The sequence below is a fragment of the Dendrobates tinctorius genome, unplaced genomic scaffold, assembly GCF_039654945.1.
Source record: "Dendrobates tinctorius isolate UK_male_01 unplaced genomic scaffold, ASM3965494v1 ptg000007l, whole genome shotgun sequence".
In the NCBI taxonomy this organism is placed as follows: Eukaryota; Metazoa; Chordata; class Amphibia; order Anura; family Dendrobatidae; genus Dendrobates; species Dendrobates tinctorius.
The window spans coordinates 26,093,447-26,115,000 of NW_027361675.1; positions in this window are offsets into that span (position 1 = coordinate 26,093,447).

The following is a 21,554-nucleotide window of genomic DNA, read 5'->3' on the forward strand; positions in this document are numbered from 1 at the left end:
GGAAGATAAATAGAAATGCTGCAGTCTGGAAAGACACGCCGCATGTGCATCTTCACAGGGAAGCCGTGGATGCCAGTGCACACATAGTGGATAAGGGAATTCTTCAGATCCCACTCACTATGCTGTAACATCTGGATGCTGTGGATGTAGTCAGCGTTTACTGACCGTGGGAACGTACCCTAAGACACTGGCTGCAGTGGTGGGATTCAGGGGGCTATCACCAATTCAGCGACACTGCTTGTAAAAACAGCAGGCAGTTGCCCGAACCGTCAAGAAGCAGTGCCGCAATCTGGTTTCCTGGTCTGAGGAGGCACATTCAGTTGCAATATATTGCGGTACAGAAAGCCACCGGCTTTCTGCACAGCAATAGTTACCAGCTTCCAGCCAATCACAGGCCAGCAGCTGACAACAGCGCGCACGTCGCCAGCGTATGACTTCACTATCATGTGTCGAGGCGTCCGCACCTCAAATAAATGAGGGAGAGAGTGTTAGGGACGCCAACAAGTGCTGCTGACTGCAGAGCGGCGACCGAGTCAGCCGCCACACGAGAATGCCCAAGAGTAGGCGCACTGTCGGACGCTAGTGCTGTAAGATGTGAACTGTGGCCTGTAGCGCGCCACTGACTGGTGCTGACTCTATGACTAAGTCCCTATCCACACACGTAATATCAGAGGGAGGGGATCTTAATGAGTAATTAGGCACATGCATTCATCATCATTCACACAGATAGCAATAAGAGTCTATACTAGCGCATGGCCGAGCGGCCATGCAGGTCTTTTATAGCCGTGCGCTTCCGGGACCTTCCAGATCTCTGAGATGGACCAATCAGATCCAGAGAAGGACCTGAGCACGTGACTCCCAATCTCCAATGAGAGATTATCTCGTGAGCATGTCCAGTAGCGTGATGAGAGGACTTAGCCTCTGGAGTGGCTTGCTGCAGGACAGCCTGCGTTGCTATTGCTGACCCAGAGGTGGCAGCAACAACCAGTCCTACAGAGCTGGTCTAAGCAAAGCGTCCGGGACGCCGAGATTGCTGTGCAAGTCCCTGAGAGGTCGGAGGGGAATAGGAGATCACCGGCTGCATGGCTCTGGTTTCCTGCTGTGCAGCTGCAGGAACCGACGCCTAACATTACCCCCACTCCTAGGGCCCCCCTCTGAGCCTCGCTACGCTCAAAGGCCGCGATCAGGAGCGGAGTGTGGATGTTCTCCACTGGCTCCCAGGTCCGGGCCTCTGGCCCATGACCCTTCCAGTGCACCAAATAAAATTTTTTGCCATGCACAATCCTGCGTCCCACAATGGCATTAACCTCAAACTCATCTGAAGACAATGAAACCAATTGACCTGATTAGCAATACCACAAAGAAACGTAGAAAATTAAAGGGAATTACATAACAGAAATCATATAGGGTTCCTAATACCAACGTTTAAAAGTGGATGCTCATGGAGGAATGGTAGACCATTCGAGAGAAACTGCATACCGAATCACAAGAAAAAAACCCGAATTTAATAGTCAATAGTACAAATATTTAAAAATAATTTTTTTTTTTTTTTTTTTTAAAATAGAAATTTTTGAAACAATAATATTTAAAATACCTTTATTATATAATAGTGGTACATACATATAAAAAAGCAATGTGTGCTCAAATTGATTAAAATATATACCTATATAGGTTTAATAGACAACATACACAACGGTCCACATATGTGAGATAATGTAATTACACCTTTTAAAATAGTTGTCCACTGGAAAAGTGACAAAAAATATATAAAGAGCCAAACCAATTATGTAGGCTCAAACAAAGTGTCAGTATATTCAAAGCAAACTGCAAAAGTGCAATATAAGCCAACAATAGTGAAATGTGCATCCAAATGGTGCAAATTAAAGTGCTGAGTGCAAAAAACTAGGAATGGAAGTGCACAAGGACAAATGAGGGTGTATACCTTTAAGGACCGCCGGTAAGCGAGCAACACAGCCCCGACGCGCGTTTCGGAATGAATCCTTCGTCAGGGGTGGTGTGTGCTATAACCGGTCTCCCTAAATACTCCTGTGAATAAAACATGAGATACGATCCAGCCTATTGCGGCGCGCGCGCCGCCATGATGTCTCACACATAGCACCCGCCCCCACGTCACGTGACCAGTAACCTAGCAACAAGAATACCAGACACGGACATAGGAGCAGGGGAACCGAGACTCCGGCTGCACACGCGCACAGGCCGTCCGCACTCATGATACAAACACTGCTCCAAATGTGGAAGGGGGACTGGATATGACGGCGCATGCGCAGTGAGCAAGACTGGATGTCTCTGACAATGTCCGAAATGGGCCCAAATGGGGATTTCAGCACACATATCGAGAACACCAAGTCACACACCGCGCACGCGCACCTCCAGCTCCCAGGCACATAACTACATAAGGGGGTACATATTATATATTAGATAGAGCGCAATGAAATTGTTGTAAATAACAAAAAATAGAAAAATGAATATATAATCTGATGGTCAAACAGAATATATGCTACCAATGTTAGAGAAAAAAAGGGGGCAATGAAAATTGTACATATATACATCTCTATACAAAAGCATCAAAAAAAGAGAAAAAGGACCCACAACAAGCAATTTAGACATATAGTTGTGAAATTACAACAATATAAAAAAGTGACGTATTGCATGTTAAAGTACCATATAGGATATATAAAATATGTCACAAATAGATTGCAATATAAGGGTACAATAAAGTGATTGTGTAAAGTATACAGAGAGTATCTATAAATATATATATATATGTGTAGATCTTCGTCCATGGATTTGCAGTGGACATCAAAAACAACCGCAAATATGTATCTCTTCGTGTAGCATAAAATTCCGACTTATCCATCATCACATGAGACATCAATAAAAGAGGAAGAGAAGAGTTCCTTAATAAAAGAAAAAAATAAAAAATTAAAATATTAAAAACATAAAGGAGGGGAGGGGTAAAAATGGTTCACAAGAGGAAATAATAAATTACAAAAAGGAGGCAAAGCTGAGGTTTTCGTTGAGCCCTAAAGGTGAGACCGTTTTGAGACTCCAGATCCATTTGGCTTCTAAGCGTGCTAGAGGGGCACTTGTTTTACCCCCTCTACTACTCGGTTTTACCATATCAATACCAATTACCCTAAGTTCATCAGCGTTACAATCATGAAACAATTTAAAGTGTTTTGGTATTGTTTTCAATGTATTAATGTCTTCAATATCTTTGGCCACTAAAATCCCCAAGACATGTTCCCGGACTCTAACTTTTAATTGACGGGTTGTAAGTCCAACATATATTAAGGAACAGGGACAAGTGGCATAATAGACAACCATTTGGGTTGTACAAGTTATTGAGTGAGTGATTTTATATACATTTGAGCCATCTGAACTTGAAAATATCTGTGCTCGATCAATATTTGGACAAGCCACACATTTTTCACAGGGTTTGCATCCCCAAGCTGGTTTAGAATTCGAAAGAACCATTGATTATATAGGTTCTGGAACATAGTGGCTTTGAACCAATTTGTCACCCAAATTTGTTGGTCTCCTATAGGTTACACTAGGTTTTGATCCAATGTAATGGGATAAAATAGGGTCAGTCTGTAATATAGGCCAGGATTTTTCCAAAATTTTGAGCATCATATTTGTCTGGCCATGATATTGTGTAATATATCTAATTTTCTTATCAGCTGTTAAAGATCTTGAAGAATATAATGCCTGATGTCGTGATATATTCTTTGCTCTATTGAATGCCCTTTTAACAAATCTATGGCTATAACCACGATCAAAAAATCTAAGTTTAAGATCATTCGCTTGTTTTATGAAATCCTCCTCTTTGGAACAGATCCTACGTAATCGCAGGAACTGTCCAATGGGAATAGATCTCACTAACGCTGGAGGATGCGCTGAAGTTGCATGTAGAAACGAGTTTACTGAAGTACTTTTTCGAAACAAATCAGTCTCTATGCAATTCTCCTTATTCCTTTTACCCTTTACATCTAAAAAGTCAATCATATCCTTATCAGACTGATATGTAAGATGTATATTCATAGCATTGTCATTTAGATTCAAAATAAATTCTTTAAGTGTTTCAGCAGGTCCCTGCCAGATCAAAAATATGTCATCAATGTACCGCGTCCAGAAAAGGACGCGGTGCATTGATGACAGATGATCTGACAGGAACAGGTCCCTCTCCCACAGCCCCAGGAATAAATTTGCATAAGCCGGTGCATAAGACGCACCCATTGCTGTACCCTGGAGCTGCAGGTAGAAGGACCCCTTAAAAAGAAAAAAATTATGAGACAATGCAAACGATAGGAGTTGCTCCACAAACTGACTCATAGAGGCAGACATGTTTGAGGATTGCAAGTAGAATTTAGCTGCATTAATGCCATCAGAGTGGGGTATATTTGTGTATAGTGACTCTACGTCACAAGTCACAAATAATGTGTCCACGCCTATATACAATCCATCAACTTTTTTGAGGAACTCATTTGTGTCTTTAGTAAATGACGGAAGTGTTTCTACCAGTGGTTTTAATTTTGAATCTATAAATTTATTTACATTCTCCATAAAATTACCACAACCTGAAATTATAGGTCTACCAGGAGGTGTATTTTGATTTTTATGGATTTTGGGAAGCAGATACAGGGTGGGAATGGATGGTTCATCAATTTGTAATGCCAAGAAAAGTTCCTTAGATATAATGCCGTTATCCTTTGAATTTTGGAGAATTGACACCAATTCCGATTGGTATTTGATCAGGGGATTGAATGTCAGTCTTTTATAGCATGTGGCATTTCTTAGTTGTCGAAATACTTCATTTTCATATAATGACTTTGGCCAAACCACCACATTTCCACCCTTATCAGCAGGTTTAAAAACCACATCTTTTAAATCCTGCAACCTTTTAAGACCTATCCTTTCTTCCCTAGTTAAGTATTATTACTGGGATAGCGTGGTATTTTACCAAAATCCTTACTCACTGTTTTAACAAAAACGTCGATCACTGGACAAGATGATAATGGTGGAAATTTTTTAGAGCGTGGACGAATTGACATGGGAATCTTACCTTCCTCTGGTGTGCTATGCTCATTGGCCAAATCATCAAGGATATCTAACGCCTCTTGTTCCGCCTTTGTGGGGAACAATTGAAAGGTAGTCTCATCATGAAAATGTCGCTTACACAATATTTTTCTGGCAAAAAGGTTTAAATCTTTAATTGCCGTAAACTCATCAAAAAGTGGTGTGGGACAAAACATGAGGCCTTTATTGAGCAATTTAATTTCAACAGATGAAAAAATGTGCGTGCTCAAATTAATTACCTTGAGATTATTATCAGGAGTATATCTGGTTACTCGTTTCATCAGTTGATACCGTACATCTCGTTTTCTCTTGGGTGTAGAGTTAATGGAGGTTGATACAGAGGCGGAAGTAGAGGCGCCAGAAACATTATGTACAGATGGATTAGATGACATAGATGGAGTACGATCACGTTGATAATTGCCATTGTTCTCATTAATTGTAGTCTTGCGCCATCTGTATACTCTACCCATATTGAAATCTCTTTGATCCCTCGATAATTTGTTACTCTGATTAGTTTGTATGTCCTTGATCCACTGATCAATATGTTTATCAAGTTGAACATTAATCATTTGCAATTGATCCGTAGATAAATCAGCTTTGGCGCTTATATACGCTTCTTCAAGGGCTTTATCAATCTCAATTAGGGAATTGATATTCAATTTAATTAACAACTCCATTAATTTTTCAGACGTATCATTGCAGACACTTTCCCAGCTTGCGATAAATTCTTTATCATTGACTATAAGGCTAAGTGCACACGTACCGGAACTCTCGCGGAAATTACCGCGAGAATTCCGGAATTCCAGTCCGCGGGAAAATCGCATTTTAAATTCCCGCGGAAAAACTAGCATTTTGCAAGCGTAATTAGCTTGCAAAATGCTAGCGTTCTCCAAGCGATCTGTAGCATCGCTTGGAGAACTGATTGACAGGTTGGTCACACTCGTCAAACACAGTATTTGACGAGTATGACCAACTTTTTACTACTGAGGCTGCTTATGCGGCATCAGTAGTAAAAGATAGAATGTAAAAAAAAGATAAAAAATAGTGTTATTCTCACCCTCCGACGTCCCGCGCATCCGTTCCCAGTAGTCCTTTGCGAAAATGCCCGCGATGACGTCAGTTCTCGCGGGAACGCGACGTCTCGCGGTAATTCGCGATGACGTCGCGCGAATTACCGCGAGACTTCGCGATCCCGCGAGATTGGACGCCATCGCGGGCATTTTCGCAAAGGACTACTGGGAACGGGAGCGTGGAGAGAGGCGGGAAGGCTGCGCGGGACGTCGGAGGGTAAGAATAACAATATTTTTTATTTTAAATTCTATTTTTTACAGGGATATGGTACCCAAAGCCCGGAGGACAGTCTCCTCTCCTCCGGACCGTGGGTACCATCCGCACTTGTTCTGCTTACTTTCCGCATGGTGTGCACAGCCACATGCGGGAAATAAGCGGAACAATGCATTCCTATGGGTGCGGGATCGCCGCGATTCCGCAAAATAATGAGCATGCTGCGGTTTTTACCGCGAAGCGATTCCGCCGCGGTAAAAACCGCAGCATTAGCACAGCATTGCGGAATCCCATAGGAATGCATGGGATGCTTATTTTTCGCGTTTTCGCGGCAAAATCGCGAGGTTAAAACTGCCGCGGAAACGCGAAAAAAACGCCACGTGTGAACTCAGCCTTAAAGATGGAGTAACATGAACTCTCAGGCCTCTTGGAATTAATTGTCTCTCAATATAATTTTCCAAAAAGGCCCTATTCCACCAAAAGCGGATTCTTTTATGAGTCAAATTTTTAATCGTATTAAACAATGAATTAAATTGTGAACCACTTGTCACCATTGTAGTGGTACCACTATTACCAAAGACTTCTTTAACACGTCCTTGCCAGGATAATTCTCTGGCTTTAAAGTCCATATTCAGGCAGAAAAACACCTGTGCGAAACACAGAAAATTAACAATGAAACCAATTGACCTGATTAGCAATACCACAAAGAAACGTAGAAAATTAAAGGGAATTATATAACAGAAATCATATAGGGTTCCTAATACCAACGTTTAAAAGTGGATGCTCATGGAGGAATGGTAGACCATTCGAGAGAAACTGCATACCGAATCACAAAAAAAAAACCCGAATTTAATAGTCAATAGTACAAATATTTAAAAATATATTTTTTTTTTTTTTAAAATAGAAATTTTTGAAACAATAATATTTAAAATACCTTTATTATATAATAGTGGTACATACATATAAAAAAGCAATGTGTGCTCAAATTGATTAAAATATATACCTATATAGGTTTAATAGACAACATACACAACGGTCCACATATGTGAGATAATGTAATTACACCTTTTAAAATAGTTGTCCAGTAGAAAAGTGACAAAAAATATATAAAGAGCCAAACCAATTATGTAGGCTCAAACAAAGTGTCAGTATATTCAAAGCAAACTGCAAAAGTGCAATATAAGCCAACAATAGTGAAATGTGCATCCAAATGGTGCAAATTAAAGTGCTGAGTGCAAAAAACTAGGAATGGAAGTGCACAAGGACAAATGAGGGTGTATACCTTTAAGGACCGCCGGTAAGCGAGCAACACAGCCCCGACGCGCGTTTCGGAATGAATCCTTCGTCAGGTGGTGGTGTGTGCTATAACCGGTCTCCCTAAATACTCCTGTGAATGAAACATGAGATACGATCCAGCCTATTGCGGCGCGCGCGCCGCCATGATGTCTCAGACATAGCACCCGCCCCCACGTCACGTGACCAGTAACCTAGCAACAAGAATACCAGACACGGATATAGGAGCAGGGGAACCGAGACTCCGGCTGCGCACGCGCACAGGCCGTCCGCACTCATGATACAAACACTGCTCCAAATGTGGAAGGGGGACTTGTCTATTATGCCACTTGTCCCTGTTCCTTAATATATGTCGGACTTACAACCTGTCAATTAAAAGTTAGAGTCCGGGAACATGTCTTGGGGATTTTAGCGGCCAAAGATATTGAAGACATTAATACATTGAAAACAATACCAAAACACTTTAAATTGTTTCATGATTGTAACGCTGATGAACTTAGGGTAATTGGTATTGATATGGTAAAACCGAGTAGTAGAGGGGGTAAAACAAGTGCCCCTCTAGCACGCTTAGAAGCCAAATGGATCTGGAGTCTCAAAACGGTCTCACCTTTAGGGCTCAACGAAAACCTCAGCTTTGCCTCCTTTTTGTAATTTATTATTTCCTCTTGTGAACCATTTTTACCCCTCCCCTCCTTTATGTTTTTAATATTTTAATTTTTTATTTTTTTCTTTTATTAAGGAACTCTTCTCTTCCTCTTTTATTGATGTCTCATGTGATGATGGATAAGTCGGAATTTTATGCTACATGAAGAGATACATATTTGCGGTTGTTTTTGATGTCCACTGCAAATCCATGGACGAAGATCTACACATATATATATATATTTATATATACTCTCTGTATACTTTACACAATCACTTTATTGTACCCTTATATTGCAATCTATTTGTGACATATTTTATATATCCTATATGGTACTTTAACATGCAATACGTCACTTTTTTATATTGTTGTAATTTCACAACTATATGTCTAAATTGCTTGTTGTGGGTCCTTTTTCTCTTTTTTTGATGCTTTTGTATAGAGATGTATATATGTACAATTTTCATTGCCCCCTTTTTTTCTCTAACATTGGTAGCATATATTCTGTTTGACCATCAGATTATATATTCATTTTTCTATTTTTTGTTATTTACAACAATTTCATTGCGCTCTATCTAATATATAATATGTACCCCCTTATGTAGTTATGTGCCTGGGAGCTGGAGGTGCGCGTGCGCGGTGTGTGACTTGGTGTTCTCGATATGTGTGCTGAAATCCCCATTTGGGCCCATTTCGGACATTGTCAGAGACATCCAGTCTTGCTCACTGCGCATGCGCCGTCATATCCAGTCCCCCTTCCACATTTGGAGCAGTGTTTGTATCATGAGTGCGGACGGCCTGTGCGCGTGTGCAGCCGGAGTCTCGGTTCCCCTGCTCCTATGTCCGTGTCTGGTATTCTTGTTGCTAGGTTACTGGTCACGTGACGTGGGGGCGGGTGCTATGTGTGAGACATCATGGCGGCGCGCGCGCCGCAATAGGCTGGATCGTATCTCATGTTTCATTCACAGGAGTATTTAGGGAGACCGGTTATAGTACACACCACCCCCTGACGAAGGATTCATTCCGAAATGCGCGTCGGGGCTGTGTTGCTCGCTTATCGGCGGTCCTTAAAGGTATACATAAAGAAAGAGAAATTAATCCAGCTCACCGCACTGCCTTGCTAGTAGGATCCAGATCCTGCGCACAGATTTGACTAGGCACTCAATCAATAATAGGAAAGAAAAAAGAAGTTCCAGCGCCAGGAATGGAAAATTAAAAATCCATTTTATTGTGCCATTGCATATTAAAATTCTAGCAGGTACAGCATATCTGTCGGATGACTACAGAACAACGCGTTTCGACGCCTCAGGTCTTAATCATGTTCACATGATTAAGACCTGAGGCGTCGAAACGCGTTGTTCTGTAGTCATCCGACAGATATGCTGTACCTGCTGGAATTTTAATATGCAATGGCACAATAAAATGGATTTTTAATTTTCCATTCCTGGCGCTGGAACTTCTTTTTTCTTTCCTATTAAAGGTATACACCCTCATTTGTCCTTGTGCACTTCCATTCCTAGTTTTTTGCACTCAGCACTTTAATTTGCACCATTTGGATGCACATTTCACTATTGTTGGCTTATATTGCACTTTTGCAGTTTGCTTTGAATATACTGACACTTTGTTTGAGCCTACATAATTGGTTTGGCTCTTTATATATTTTTTGTCACTTTTCTACTGGACAACTATTTTAAAAGGTGTAATTACATTATCTCACATATGTGGACCGTTGTGTATGTTGTCTATTAAACCTATATAGGTATATATTTTAATCAATTTGAGCTCACATTGCTTTTTTATATATATGTACCACTATTATATAATAAAGGTATTTTAAATATTATTGTTACAAAAATTTCTTATATTTAAAAAAAAAAAAAAAAAAAAAATATTTTTAAATATTTGTACTATTGATCATCCGAAGACAAGTCTGATGAGCCGGCAGATGACTCAGAGAACCGGGCCATGTGAACAGGTTTGAGGAGGGACACGTGGAAGACGTCAGAGATGGCCAAATGTGGTGGAAGAGCCATGCGGTAGACCACTGAGCTGATTCGCTCAAGAACCTTAAAAGGTCCGATGTATCGCGGCCTGAACTTGGTAGACTTGGCCCGCAGCTTGATATTTAGAGCAGAGAGCCACACCAAGTCGCCGTGGGAAAAGGTTGGAGCGGGACGCCAATGTGTGTCGGCGGACGCCCTCATTCTTTCTTTAGAGGCTCGAATAGCATCCTGGGTGCGATCCCAAATGTCACGAGCCTCCACTGCCCAGTCTGCCACCCTGGAATCAGTGGAGGACACTGGCATCGGGACAGGGACGCGTGGATGCTGGCCGTAATTAAGAAGGAACGGCGTCTGACCAGTGGAATCAGCCACTGCATTATTCAGGGCAAATTCAGTCCATGGTAGCGGATGCCCAGTCATCCTGCCTGGCAGAGACAAAATGCCGCAGGTACGTGACCAAGGTTTGGTTGGCTCTCTCAACCAACCCATTCGTCTCGGGGTGATAAGCGAAAGACAGGGTTAGCTCAATGCTGAGTAGGCTGCAGAGCTCCCTCCCAAACCGGGATGCGAATTGGGGACCTCAGTCACTGACAATTTTGTCTGGCATGCCATGCAACTGGAATACATGTTTTATGAACAGTGTGGCAAGACCACGAGCGGAAGGCAACCGCACGAGTGGCACCAGATGCACCATTTTAGGAAAATGGTCGGTGACTACCCAGATGACCGTACTGCCACCAGACTTGGGCAAGCCAACCACAAAATCCATGCCAACCATCTCCCAAGGTCTGTCTGCCACCGGCAGAGGATACATAACCAAGCCGGCCTCTGTGGACCTGTTCTGCGAGACGCATGCCTGTATGTATTCCTTCGTGTCTCAAGCCATTTGCGGCCACCAATAAGATCTTGCCAGGAGTTCTGTGGTCCGCTTATTGCCGAAGTGACCACCCACCCTGGACACATGTGCCCACGCGAGAACCTCCGGCCATAGCTGAGGAGGGACAAATGTCTTGCCCGGCGGCACTGACTCGAGAGCAACTGGAGCCACGGTCCTAAAACTCTCAGTAGGGAGAATTAGCCGAGGCTCAGCCTGCTTCTCCTCCGCTGAAACCACCGAGCGTGAGAGAGCATCCGCATGGACGTTCTTCTCTCCAGAGAGATAGTGCAAGGTGAAGCGGAAGCGGGAGAAGAGTGACCACCTAGCTTGACGAGAGTTCAAGCGCTGGGCCGTTTGTAAATAGACCAGATTTTTATGGTCCGTATACACCTGGAAGGGATACTGGGCTCCCTCCAGGAGATGTCTCCACTTGGAAAAGGCCAACTTCATTGCCAGCAGCTCCCTGTCCCCGATGGAGTAGTTCTTCTGCGCCGATGAAAAGGTCTTAGAGAAGAAGCAGAGATGCTTCCGACCTTGAGCATCCTTCTGGAAAATGACTGCTCCTGCACTGACGGAAGAAGCATCTACCTCTAGGATTTAAGGTTTATCCACATCGGGACGGTGTAAGATGGGAGCGCCAGCAAAATGGGATTTTAGAGACGAGAAGGCCTCGGAGATTTGTTCAGACCAAGCCTTAGGATTAGCTCCTTTCTTTGTGAGAGCAACCAGAGGAGCTACCAGTGTTGAGATGTGGGGGATGAACTGGCGATAATAGTTGACGAACCCCAAAAAGCGCTGCACCTCTTAGAGTGAATGTGGTTCCTGCCAGTCTATTACCGCTTGCAGTGTGGCCGGATCATAGCCAACCCCTGGGCCGAGATGATGTAGCCCAGGAACGGCAAGGACTCCTGCTCAAACTGGCACTTCTCCAGCTTGGCGAAAAGAGAGTTCGCCCGCAGAGGGTCGAAGACCCTGCAGACGTCTCGCCGGTGGGAGGTCAAATCTGGCGAAAAGATGAGGATGTCATCCAGACAGACCACGACCGAGGTAGAGAGCACATCGCGGAAGACGTCGTTAACAAAATCCTGGAAGACAGCAGGCGCATACAGAGGCCGAAGGGCATGACCAGATATTCATAATGGCCGTCCCTGGTGTTAAATGCTGTCTTCCACTCGTCTCCTTCGCGAATGCGGATCAGGTTGTACGCCACCCGTAGATCTAATTTTGTAAAGATCCAGACCCCTCGCAACCTGTCAAATAACTCAGAGATCTACGGACGAGGGTACTTATTTTTAACCGTTATGGCGTTGAGACCTCTGTAATCAATGCAGGGACGTAACTCTCCGCTCTTCTTCTGCACAAAGAACCCTGCACCAGCCGGCGACACCGACTTTCTGATAAAACCTCTTGCCAGGTTCTCCCGGATATATTGAGACATAGCCTCCGTCTTGGGGAGTGATAGCGGTGTAGGGATTCTACTCGCTTAGTTGCGACTGGAGACAGTCAGGAGGCAGGTTCCTTTAAAGTTCATGCGGTTTATTACGTCATAAACCAGACAGCACGTCACCAAAATAAACAGCCATCAGTTCAGGAGACAAAGTAACATCACATGTCCTTTCCTTCAGGCTCAGTCCGCGAGCCTCAGTGCACACAGGAGGTGTATACCCCCCACATACAGCTGCCTGGTTCAAGAGCAGGCCACATTATAAGGGTGTAGCCACACCCACGAACCCAGCAGCTGACTGGTCACATGACTGTGACCTCACCACAGGTCCTTCAAAATAATAATAATACAGCAATATTTGTTATGCCTTACATTATGAAGACAAGCCATTTATGAGACACATATCTCCCATCGATTACACGACCCTTAGCCCTGCCACAGCGGATACACGCAGCCTCTAGGAGGTTCTGTGCCTGGCAATAGATCTATCGGACAATCGTAAGGACGGTGCGGCGGAAGCGTCTCCGCAGATTTTTTTAGAGAAGACATCCGCGTACTGATGGTACGGATTGGGAAGCGCAGAAAGATCCGCGGGTACTTCAGTGGAAGGCAGCTACCTGAACACTGCCCCTCAGGCACCTTCCCTCACAGTCCTTGCTCCAACCCAGTATATTCCCCGAAGCCCAATCAATATGAGGGGAATTGCAACGGAGCCAGGGAACTCCGAGAAGCACCTGGTCGATGCCATCAGGCAAAATGAACAAGGACAAAATCTCACGGTGTGACGGTGAGATTGAGAGACCGAGTGGTGCTGTCTGGTGGGTCACCTGAGATGGTAAACGTGCACCATTAACCACCCTGATGGTCAGGGGTTGGGGCAGGAACACCAGAGGAATAGCGTGCTTTAGGACGAAGGTCGAGGACATAAAGTTCCCTTCTGCCCCAGAACCCACCGTGACCTCTACCTCCCAGGTGGAAGCCCCGCTATCTAAGGTCCCTTGGAATACTGGTTTGGGAGAAAAGGGTTTCATATTAGTTATCCACAAATTGAGAAAATAGATATCCGGCACCGTTGTGTGGAAAAATACCCTGAATGTCTGCACATATATTTGTCACATTAATAAAAAAACACCTTAATCCCACTTGGAATGGGTGCTCAATTCCATGTTGAAAAAACAGAATATTTCATTGTGAAGAGAAAAAATAGGATGGCACTCACCGTTCATGTGAATCAAATCACTTTATTTCACATACATAAGGCATCGGCATAGGCACGGGAGCAATGTGCTGGAAGACAGACTTCCAGCACATTGCTCCCGTGCCTATACCGATGCCTTGTGTATGTGAAATAAAGTGATTTGATTCACTTTCATATTAGTTAGACCACCACCTAGGACCACTGGACGTGATCGTTTTTTCGACCGCAGAGGACACATGCTAGCCGAGTGACCAAACTGCCGGCACTGGTAACAACGTGCGGAGCTTCGCACTGGACGTGACTTGGGGCCGGCGCGAGACACCTCCATAGATTCAGAAGGTGTACGCTCTTAGCGGCTCAGAGAAGGTGGGAGCCAAATTAACCCTTCGTCTGGATTGCGCACGTTCCAGCCCGCGCTCCGTAAACCGGAGATCAGTGCGGGTGGAGATGGCAATCAATTCCTCCAGACTTGTGGGGACCTCTCTGGTTGCTAGAGTATCTTTGACATGCTCCGCTAACCCTCTCCAAAACACAGGGACGAGTGCTTTATCAGGCCACTCCAGTTCGGAAGCCAATGTCCGGAATTGGACGGCATAATGGCTGTCCAAGAGAGACCCCTGTGTTAGGGCCAATAATTGGAGAGAGGTGTCGTGCGTGATCCGTGGTCCCAAAAAGACCTGCTTCAGGGCCGTGAGGAACTGAGCAGCGCCCTGAACCACGGGGTCATCATGCTCCCACAATGGCGTAGCCCACTCTAACGCCCTGCCTGATAGGAGAGAAACAATAAACCCCACCTTAGCCCGCTCTGTAGGAAATCGTGTGGCCAGTAACTCAAGCTGGATAAAGCACTGACTCACAAAACCCCTGCAGGCGGTGCTGTCACCAGAAAACTTATTGGGCAACGGGAGGCGGGTTATTGTCGGCATAGGCGAGGGTGCGGACACGCGTGAGGCATCCTCTGCGACTGCCTGAGCAGCGGCCACTGTAGCGTTCGCAGCTGAGGTGGAGCTCTCAATAGCCGCTACCCTGCTCTCCAGCTGCCGAAAGTACCGCTGTAGCTGCTGCAGGTCCGCCATTAGTAGCCAGACCCTGGCGATAGTATGTTAGGGACGGCGGAACGCACTAATAAATAAATAATAATAAGTGCGTTCGCCGCCCGGGGTCCACCGTGCAGTAGGTGTTACACTGCTGATAGATAATGGCAGACGCACAATATGGCGGTATATCGCACACGGGTTGAACGTCACCCGGTGTGCATTGAGTGTACTCTGTTATCACCACAGAGACACTTAGAACTTAAATGTAAATGCTGAGCCTGTTGACCTCACAGGTCTCAGCGGTGTGCACACACGGTATACGTTCACAGGACTAGGCCCAAGACTTAGGGTCAATATCCGTCTAGACCTACCGTGCATGCGGCGTCGCTACTGCGGACGCCAACAAGTGCTGCTGACTGCAGAGCGGCGACCGAGTCAGCCGCCACACGACAATAATAATAATCTTTATTTATATAGCGCCAACATATTCCGCAGCGCTTTACAGTTTAACAGTTTCAAAACACAAGTCATAAGTAACAACATTAACAATACAATAATTAAAACGAAATAAAACGAAACAAGACGACCCTGCTCGTGAGAGCTTACAATCTACAATGAGGTGAGGGAGATAAAAAGTACATGTGTGTGTATTTACAATGATGTATTTACAATGAAGGTCCAGCCATCTTGAGGGAGTGAAGGATGGATGGAGATAGTGAATGGGCTACACACACACACTTGCACATAGAATGACTTTGATTAGTGAATGTGATAAGCCACTCTGAACAAATGTGTTTTGAGGGAGCGCCTAAAACTGTGCAAATTGTGGTTAGTCCTAATTTCTTGGGGTAGAGCATTCCAGAGGATAGGAGCAGCATGGGAGAAGTCTTGGAGTCGGGAGGTACGGATTAGTGCAGAGGTTAGTCGAAAGTCGTTAGCAGAGCGCAGCGATCGGCTAGGCCGATAGACAGAAATGAGGGAGGAGATGTAGGGGGGTGCCGCACTGTGGAAAGCTTTGTGGGTGAGAACAAGTACTTTGAATTGGATCCTATAATGAATGGGCAGCCAGTGTAATGACTGACGAAGAGCGGACACGTCCGAGTACCGATTAGCCAGATGGACAACCCTGGCTGCTGCATTAAGTATGGACTGGAGAGGGGATAGTCGAGTGATGGGGAGGCCAATTAATAGAGCGTTGCAGTACTCCAGGCGGGAGTGGATCAATGCTACAGTGAGGGTTTTTGCTGTTTCCATGGTGAGAAAAGGGCGGATTCTAGAGATGTTCTTTAGGTGTAAGCGGCAAGAGCGGGCAAGAGATTGTATATGGGATGTGAAGGAGAGATTGGTGTCAAACATAACACCCAGACAGCGCGCCTGCTGCCGGGGTGTTATTATGGTACCACCCACGGAGAGGGAAATGTCAGATTTAGGGAGGTTAGTAGATGGTGGGAGCAGAAGTTCAGTTTTGGAGAGGTTGAGTTTCAGATAGAGAGTGGACATGATATTGGAGACTGCGGACAGACAGTCATTGGGGTTCTGTAGTACAGAGGGGGTAAGGTCAGGGGAAGACGTATATAGTTGTGTGTCAGCATAAAGATGGTACTGAAAGCCAAATCTGCTGATGGTCTGTCCAATTGGGGCTGTGTAGAGAGAGAAGAGAAGGGGGCCAAGGACTGAGCCCTGAGGTACCCCGACAGCAAGAGGAAGAGGAGATGAAGTGGAGCCAGAGAACAAAACACTGAAGGAGCGGTCAGAGAGATATGAAGAGAACCAGGAGAGAGCAGTGTCCTTAATGCCTAGTGACTGGAGCCTAGAGAGTAGAAGATGGTGGTCAACAGAATCGAAAGCTGCAGATAGGTCAAGAAGAATGAGCAGAGAGTGGTCACCGTTACGTTTTGCTGTCAGAAGGTCATTGGTCACTTTGATGAGTGCAGTTTCCGTCGAATGTAGGGGGCGGAAGTCGGACTGTGAAGGGTCTAGAAGGGAGTGAGTGGAGAGGCAACGGGTAAGGCGGGAGTAAACTAGGCACTCCAAAAGTTTAGAGATGAAGGGGAGATTGGAGACTGGTCTGTAGTTGGTTGTGCCGGATGGGTCGAGAGCGGGTTTCTTTAGCAATGGAGTAACGATGGCATGTTTGAAGGAGGAAGGGAAAATGCCCGAGGAGAGGGAGAGAATAAAGATTGTAGTTAGGTGGGTTGTGACGACTGGAGAGACTGGAGGAGATGTGAGGGAATGGGGTCGGTAGTGCATGTAGTCGGACGAGAAGAATAGAGGAGTCTGGAGACTTCGTCTTCTGTGATAGGATCAAATGTGGATAGTGAGCCAGGGGAGATGCAGGAAGGGATGGGAGTCACAGCACTTGGTGGTTGGGAGCAGATTTCCTGATGGATATTATCTATTTTTTCTGTAAAGTGGGAAGCCAGGTCATCAGCACAAATGTCTGTGATAGGGGCTTGTGCTTTTGGCCTGAGGAGGGAGTGAAAAGTGTCAAAAAGTTTCTTGGGGTTGTTGGCTAGTGAGGAGATCAGGGTGGTGAAGTAGGTCTGTTTGGCGAGGTGAAGGGCAGCGTTATAGGTTCTTAACATAAATTTGAAGTGGATGAAGTCTTCTGGTGTGCGGGTTTTTCTCCATAGGCGTTCAGCACTCCTAGAGCATCGCTGGAGAAGTTGAGTTTGCGATGTGAGCCAGGGCTGTTTTACTCTGTACTTGGAGGTTCTGAGGGTGAGGGGAGCTACTTGGTCAAGGGTGCTTCTAAGAGTGTCATTGTAGTGATGAACAGCCAGATTAGGACAGGAAAAAGAGGAGATTGGGGACAGTGATGAGTGTAGGGAGTCTGAAAGTGTCTGAGGGTTAATGGCTTGTAGATTTCTGACTGTGTGGTAGGTAGGAGTGAGCTGGGGTGGGCGAGGATTTGTGAGCGTGAAGGAGAGAATGTTGTGGTCAGAGAGTGGAAGCGGTGAGTTATTTAGGTGGGAGATTGAACAGAGCCGGACGAAGACCAGATCAAGGGTGTTACCGTCCTTGTGTATCTCAGAGGTTGAAAGCTGTGAGAGGCCTAGAAAGGTGGTTAGTGATAGAAGCTGGGATGCAGATGTGGAAGTAGGGCTGTTAATGGGGATGTTGAAGTCTCCCAGGATAAGGGTTGGTAGTTCTGAGGACATGAAGCGCGGCAGCCAGGCTGAAAAGTGGTCAAGGAAATGGGTGGTTGAGCCTGGGGGCCGGTATATGACTGCTACTCTGAGGGAGAGGGGACGGAAGAGCCTGATGGTGTGGACCTCAAAAGAAGGGAATAAGAGTGATGGAACTGGGGGGATGACCTGGAAAGTGCATAGTGGGGACAGGAGTATGCCGACTCCACCACCAGGTCTGGTTTGTGGGTCTTGGGGAGTGAGAGAATTGTAAGCCACCATAGGAAAGGGTAGCAGGAGAGACAGTGTCAGAATCCTGAATTCAGGTTTCAGTGAGGGCCAACAGATTAAGAGAGTTGTTCAGAAAGTAGTTGTTTAGGAAAGGAAGCTTGTTACAAGCAGACCGTGGATTCCAGAGGGCACAATTAAAAGATGGAGATGAGGGAGTGCAAGTAATATTAATAAGATTATTATGGTTTCGATATGAGGTAGGGAAGGGGTTGAGGTTGGGGGATGGTGGACCAGGGTTGGGGGAGATGTCCCCTGAAATCAGTAGGAGTAGGAAGATAAAGAGCAAATAGTTGTTGGAACTGTAAGTAGGTTTTTTATGCGATGTGTTTGGGCAAGATGGGCTGAGGTTTCTCAGGAAGGTGAGGAGTGCATGGGAGCTGTACATGGGAGAGGGAAGTATAGCTGGGCTGATGTGAATGAGTCGTGATGGAGGGGGGATAGGGTGGTGAATGTGGATGGCAAGGGAGCACAGGAGGATAAAAATAAAGCACATGGCTAAAAATACAGCAAAGTGTCGGTTACCTGACTCCTGCCCTGACTAACTGCCATGTATAACTGCCGTTTTCCTGATGCTTTGCTTATGGGAAGCTTGCGTGCTGCACCCCACACTGCGTGCTTCCCTTAGGAACTACTACATACATAGGCCACACTACCGGGTTAGGAGAGAGGGATTGTGGAAGCTGGTTGGGTATAATTTGGCAGCTGGGGCCAGCACACCAGTGGATGGTTAGATGATCAAAGGCACTAGACCAGGCTGTGTCAATATGCTATAGCACCTTCCACCTGATAAGATCTAGAGAGGCCCCAGTCACAGATCTAAAGCAGTAAGTATGCCTGTTATGAATGGGTCACCAAGGAGGAAAAACAAAAAGCTAAGTCCCAGAAAACCAGAGAGGTTGGTAACTATGCAGATTGCAGATCCCTGATCTTAACCACACAACTAACAGTAGCAGTGGAGCGTTCCTACGATGTTCCTAGACGCCTCGTCACCGCCGGAGGACTACAAAAACCTAAAGCAAGAAAAGGGAAAACTAACTGCCCCAGAGCAGACCCCAAAGGAATAGACAGCCCCCACACATGTATTGACGGTGAAGAAAGATGAAAACACAAACACAGGCAGGAAAATAGGTTGAGCAAACGATGGGGCCCGACTAACTAGAAAGGACAAGAAAGGAAAGCCACTGTCTGCAATCTGCAAAAAAACCCTACCAAAATAATGTCCAACACGTCTGATAGCAAAATTAACCCTGAAGTCACTAGACTTCTCCCACTATATCAGCACTCTGAAATATTCTGAAACAGAGCAAAAAGAGGCCAATCTAATAAGGGACAAAAAGGCAAATTGGCAAATACAGATAAATAGGAGTGGAAGTTCAGCATAGCCCCAGCAGGGGCAAGCTGACCACACAAGAAACTGAATTGACTAACAAGCGCAAGTGTGAACATTAGCAAAAAACAAACTTAATTTGAGAAGACTGGAAAAGAGCTGAAGTCCAAGACCTGAGAAGCAGACTGAATCACCAGCACCAGGATAGGGCGTTGGCTGTCTTATATCCAGTCTGATACTCCAGAGATCCAATCGTTATCCTCCTCATCAGGTGGCAGATCACTACCACTTAAACCAACCTCACTACCTCCTGTCACCACCAGAGGGAGAACAGAAGGAGAACTCTCAACTGGTGAAGCAGAAAATGAGCTCATAAAATATGCCCAAGAGTAGGCGCACTGTCGGACGCTAGTGCTGTAAGATGTGAACTGTGGCCTGTAGCGCGCCACTGACTGGCGCTGACTCTATGACTAAGTCCCTATCCACACACGTAATATCAGAGGGAGGGGATCTTAATGAGTCATTCGCAGGCACATGCATTCATCATCATTCACACAGATAGCAATAAGAGTCTATACTAGCGCATGGCCGAGAGGCCATGCAGGCCTTTTATAGCCGTGCGCTTCCGGGACCTTCCAGATCTCTGAGATGGACCAATTAGATCCGGAGAAGGACCTGAGCACGTGACTCCCGATCTCCAATGAGAGATCGTCTCGTGAGCATGCCCAGTAGCGCGATGAGAGGACAGCCTCTGGAGTGGCTTGCTGCAGGACAGCCTGCATTGCTATTGCTGACTCAGAGGTGGCAGCAACAACCAGTCCTACAGAGCTGGTCTGAGCAGAGCGTCTGGGACACTGAGATTGCTGTGCAGGTCCCTGAGAGGTCGGTGGGAAATGGGAGACCGCCTGCTGCATGTCTCTGGATTCCTGCTGTGCAGCTGCAGGAACCCGACGCCTAACAAAGGGCATCGTTGGGCCGTGGCCAGGTAAGGAGAATTTTTTTTTTTACTTTCTCATATGAGGGCAGGATGCGAGCTCATATGGGGGCAGGATGGGAACTCATATGGGAGGATGGGAGCTCATGTGGGGCAGGATGGCAGCTCATATGGGGGCAGGATTGGATATCATATGGGGGCAGGATGGGAGCTCATGGGAGCAGGATGGGAGCTCATGGGGGCAGGATGGGAGCTCATATGGGGGCAGGATAAGAGCTTATATGGGGAAGATGGCAGCTCATGGGGGCAAGATGAGAGCTCATATCGGAGAAGGATGGGAGCTCATATGGGGGTAGGATGGGAGCTTATATGGGGCAAGATGGGAGCTCAGATGGGGGCAAGATTGGAGCTCATATGGGGGCAGGATGGCATCTCATATGGAAAGAACACCGTGAGCACAACTCAAGATGGTGCTAAGGTTAGGTTCCCAAACCGTTAAAGCAACAAATATGAACCTAGCACTCAACTTAAAGGTGTTTGTAAGGTGGTTTATTGTAGTACACGAAAAAAGACGTTTCGGTCAATGTGACCTTCTTCAGTTACGTGTGGTATATAGATTGTGTAGAGCTTATAGGCATCTATCAGAAAGGACGATGGTGCTTTAGGCATTGAGGAGAATGATCTCTCTAAGGAAATGAGCTTGTCAGTATATAGGAGAGGGGCAAACGTGCCTCCAGATGCGGTGACACCGCATCTGGAGGCACGTTTGCCCCTCTCCTATATACTGACAAGCTCATTTCCTTAGAGAGATCATTCTCCTCAATGCCTAAAGCACCATCGTCCTTTCTGATAGATGCCTATAAGCTCTACACAATCTATATACCACACGTAACTGACGGTCACATTGACCGAAACGTCTTTTTCGTGTACTACAATAAACCGCCTTACAAATACCTTTAAGTTGAGTGCTAGGTTCATATTTGTGGCATCTCATA